At 43.2% G+C, this 4,828-nt stretch overlaps 1 protein-coding gene across 1 annotated transcript in view; it reads right to left on the minus strand.

Annotated features, from left to right (window-relative positions):
* Nucleotides 1–4,828, minus strand: part of PRR11 (proline rich 11) — a 22,776-nt gene that overhangs the window by 15,917 nt on the left and 2,031 nt on the right. The window lies entirely within an intron of this gene.

Here is a 4,828-nt window from a genome sequence, read left to right on the forward strand (position 1 = left end):
GCAATCCCTTCTCCTCCATTCTCCTCTCGGGATCTTGGGCACGCACGCACACGCGCCCGGCGTGTTTTAAGCCACCGGGTCCGGGACGCGAACCGCGGTCGACTACGTGGGAGTCCAGCGACATAGCCATTACGCTAACTGCTGGTTCCCATTATTATTGTTTTTTTAAAATATTTTATTTAACTTTATTTATTTTAATTTGATCAGAGAGGGACAGAATGAGAGAGAGAGAGAGAGCCAGCGAGAAAGGAGAAGTAAGAAAGCAAGCCACCAGGTCCGGGACTTGAACCTCAGGTGACCATGTGGGAATCCAGCACCCTTAACCACTATGCCATATGCTGGCCCCTATTATTATTGTTTTAAATTATGATTTCTGGTTCATGTATAATTGATGTATATATCTTTGTGGGCTACCATATGTGTGTTTTTTTTTTTTTTTTTTTGAGAGGTTTTTGCTATAGGGTGCGTGCGCTCGCCAGATAGACAGAGAGAGACAGAGAGACAGAAAGCAAGAAATCACCCCCCAGGGGGGATGGCCACGCCACAATCCCTTCTCCTCCATTCTCCTCTCAAGATCTTGGGCATGCATGCACACGTGCCCGGCGTGAGTTTAAGCTGCCGGGTCTGGGACTCGAAATGCAGTCTACTACGTGGGAGTCCAGCGACATAGTCCTTATGCTAACTGCTGGTCCCTACCATATCGTTTTTTAAGGCAAGCATACAGTATATAATAATCAAATCGAGGATGCACACGTATTCATCTTCTTCAACGTTGAACATTAACGCCCCTACATTTTCTTTTTTTATAATTATTTAATTTTTATTTTATTTCTTCATTCATTTATTTTAATTTGACCAGACACACACATACACACACACATACACACACACAGAGAGAGAGAGAGATAAAGGGAGAGAAAGTGAGTTAGTAAGCCACCAGGTCCAGGACTTGAACCGTCGTTGGCCATGTGGGTATGTCCAGTGCTTTAACTACCATGCCACCTGCTTGTCCCACCCCTGTGTTTTCTATTGAAGAATAATATATTCATATAGAAAGTGGTCGTGTGTGTGTGTGTGTGTGTGTGTGTGTGTTTTGCCAGAGGATGCATGAGTTCACCAGAGAGACAGGGAAAGGGAGAATGCCCTCTCTGATGGGGTTTGGTCACACTGCAATCCCTTCTCCAGTTTGGGCACACATGCCTGGTGTGTTTCTCAACTACTGGGGACAGGATTCAAACACATGGTGTCCCATGTGGGATCCAGCTCCCTTAAATACTAGACCATGTGTGTGCCGGCCCAACATTAAACATTTATTGAATGCCCCTTCACTTTTAGGCATCCTCACAAACACTTTCTCAGTCACTCCTCACTATTTTCCCAGGTATTATCCCTGACAAGGAGGGATTTTATTTCTATTTTGCATAGGAATAAACTGAAGGTTAGAAAGATGAGATGATTTGCTCAATGTAATGCAATAAAGTATAAAGTCTAGACAATAAAGTACAAAGTTAATATATGATGAAATAATTACTTCAAATCTAAGACATAGGTGTTTTAAAACATTTATTTTAAAACACTAGTATATTCATATTTTAATTCAGATCCTTTTTTGAAGAAAATTAAGGCAGAGCTGGTCTGTTCTGAAGCTTCAGAAAAAAAGGACTTTGCAGGTTTTAGTTGTTGCTCTTGAAGAACAAAGATGTTATTCAAGTAATAGAACTGAAAATGGTCTCAAGGCCCAGGCCTCCTTCCCTTTAAATTCACATTTGAATAGGAACAATGGGCCTTTAAAATACCCATTCATTCCACTTTTGTTCACTCCCTAACCTTTCAGCACTTGGTATGCGGCTCTACACTTGCTCAACTTTCAGATTCCACTAGCTGAAGAACCTCCCCCATCATGCTGTGGGTTGTAAAACTGAGAAGTGGCTTGATTTCAAAAGCAGTATATTTGTGGTGGGTACCCCTAACGGCAAAAGTTGACAGTGCTTGTATCAAGAGCCATTCAATTTAGAAGAGGAGATTCTTAATAACATCTTATTGGACTAATTGTCGGATTCCAAAATAATAGAGTGCCTTTCTTTCTATCATCTTTCTGTTTTGCTCTAGGGTGCAAACACAAATGCTCAACAGAGAGAGACCAAGAGGAGAGTGAGAAACCACCCCCCAGAGGGAATGGCCATGCAGCAATTCCTTTTTCTCCATTCTCCTACTGGAATTTTGGGCACACAAACCCACATGTCCAGCATATTTTCCAAGCTGCAGGGTCTAGGACTTGAACTGGGCATTGGACCATGTGGGATCCAGCCACCTTAACCACCATGCCACCCGGCTGACCCCAGAGTGCTTTTCTTAATTGTCCTTAGAAACTTGTGAGAAGCATCAAAATATAGTTGACTGCTTTCACCTTTATTATCAGTAGACTACTTTTTCAAGGGCCAGCTCATGGTAGTAGTTAAGTGGATGGATCCCAGAAGGACTGGCTATCAAACTGAGGAAAAATGCCAGCTCATTGTCAAGCTTTAGTGGTGCTCAAAGGGAGCCTGCAGGGAGTGAGTTGCCTGAGGGCAGTGCTGCTATAGGATGGGAACTTTGTATTGTGTGAAACCCTCAGTTCTTTAGGTCCAGGTCTCTAAGATTAGAGACCTGTCCTGAGACGCAGAATGAAAAATCACAAACACTGGTAAAGTAGGAAAAGAAAAGTTTTGATGGAAAAGTGAAGATTTCTAATAGGAAAGAAAATACACCCCCATGCCTACCAGGCATGTGGGTGAGCAGCTGCCAGAGAAGGACAAATGCTTTGGGCATGATAGATGTTACTTTTATCTTGAAGTTGGCAATGAATATTTAGTAAGAGATGGTCTGCCAGCCGTTCCTGGCCTCTTTGTTTGGTTTCATGGTCTTTTTTCCTGCGCCAATGCAGCTCTCTTAGGTGAGGAATTTAACTATCTTATCACACATGCCCAATGTGGTCTTTGAAGAAATGAGCATGCATTATGTGGAGGGACTGCCTGGATGTTGACTTAGTGTCCCACCCCAGTGGTGAATTTTGTGTGTATATCTGGGGTGGCAGGAAGGAAGATAATAACCTTCCTGGTGCCATGAGCCAGGTGGGAAGGCTGGGAGGAAGGAGCGGGAAGGCTGGGAGGAAGGAGTGAGAAGGCTGGGAGGAAGGAATTTTCAAAGGGGTCTGTTTACGTTTCCTGATAGGCTGTGATTAATCAAGCAAACTGTAAAACAGCTCTGTTTGTAAGCAGTTCTCTGTGTGAGCAGGTAGGCAGAACTAATACTTGATTTCTAGTGAGAACAGGGAATGTCCCTTCTCAAAAGCTTGATCAGAGTGACTCCGTTTTAAAAGTTGTCTGTATCCTAACATATGTGTGTGTCCATTTCCTATCATAGTGATATTTTCTTGGGGGTCTATGCTCTATTTACCTAGAAATTGGGTCTAATTCCTGTCTCACTAGTATCATTTGGAACACAAAGAATAACGAGAAGATTCTCAGGACCAGCAGATGGCATAATGGCTATGTCGCTGGATTCCCATGTAGTTGACCGTGGTTCGAGTCCCGGACCCAGTGGCTTAAACTCATGCCAGGCCTGTGTGCATGTGTGCCCAAGATCCCGAGAGGAGAATGGAGGAGAAGGGATTGTGGTGTGGCCATCCCCCCAGGGGGTGATTTCTCGCTTTCTGTCTTTCTGTCTCTATCTTTCTGGTGAGTGCACAATACCAAAAACCTCTCAAAAAAAAAAAAAAAAAAAAAAAAAAAAGAAAAAAAAAAGAAAAAAAAAAGAAAAAAAAAAGAAGAATAAAGAGAAGATTCTAAAAACTTCCAGAGAGAAAAAACAGTGTAGATTCAGAGGACTGAGACTAGAATAGCAGTGGGCCCTGTAGGATTCAGCTGCCTTGACCACCATGACATTGGCTGGCCTCAGAGTTGGTATTTTAAAACAAAATATGATCCAGATATCCCCTTGCTTAAAAATGATTTGGAGTCTCTCTCTATTCTTTTCTTTTTTTAAAGTTAATCTTTATTTTTTTTGAAGAGGTTTTTGCTATAGGGCGCGTGTGCTCGCCAGACAGACAGAGAAAGAGACAGAGAGACAGAAAGAGAGAAACTATTCCCCAGGGAGGATGGCCATGACACAATCCCTCCTCCTCCACTCTCCTCTTGAGATTTTGGGCACTCATGCACACATGCCCAGTGTGTTCAAGAGGCTGGATCTGGGACTCAAACATTGTGGTTGGCCATTTGGGAGTGCAGTGCCTTAACACCACCATGCCACCTGCTATACCATCATGCTATTTTTATAAAAGCTAAAGTCAAAATAATACACCTATTTGACCTCCATTCTAGGTGAAAAAAAACCCCTTCAGGTTCCAAGAGTATATTGCTCCCTTCTCCTCCGTTCTCCTCTTGGGATTTTGGGCATGCATGCACACACACCTGGCATGAATTTCAAGCCACTAGTTGGGACTGAAACCATAGTTGGCCATGTGGGAATACAATGCCTTAACCACTATGTCATCTGTTAGCCCCCTCTCTTTTTTAACTTGCTAGAATGTATACCCACTTCCATCAGAGATATATGGGAAAAGTGAGAAAGGACCCCCTCCCCATGGTGGATGGTCATGCTACAATTCCTTCTCCTTTTCTCCCTCCTTTTGGGATTTTGGATATGGCTTATACATGTACCCGGTGTGGTTTTCAAGCAACCAGTTCCAGGATTCAAACTGTGCAGTCAGCCATTTGGGATTCAGCTACCTTAACCACTACATCAAGAGCTGGCCCTGGGGACCAGCAGTTAGCATAATGGCAAGCTGTTT

The sequence above is a fragment of the Tupaia chinensis genome, unplaced genomic scaffold (genome assembly GCF_000334495.1).
Source record: "Tupaia chinensis unplaced genomic scaffold, TupChi_1.0 Scaffold000416_1, whole genome shotgun sequence".
NCBI classification, from domain to species: Eukaryota; Metazoa; Chordata; class Mammalia; order Scandentia; family Tupaiidae; genus Tupaia; species Tupaia belangeri.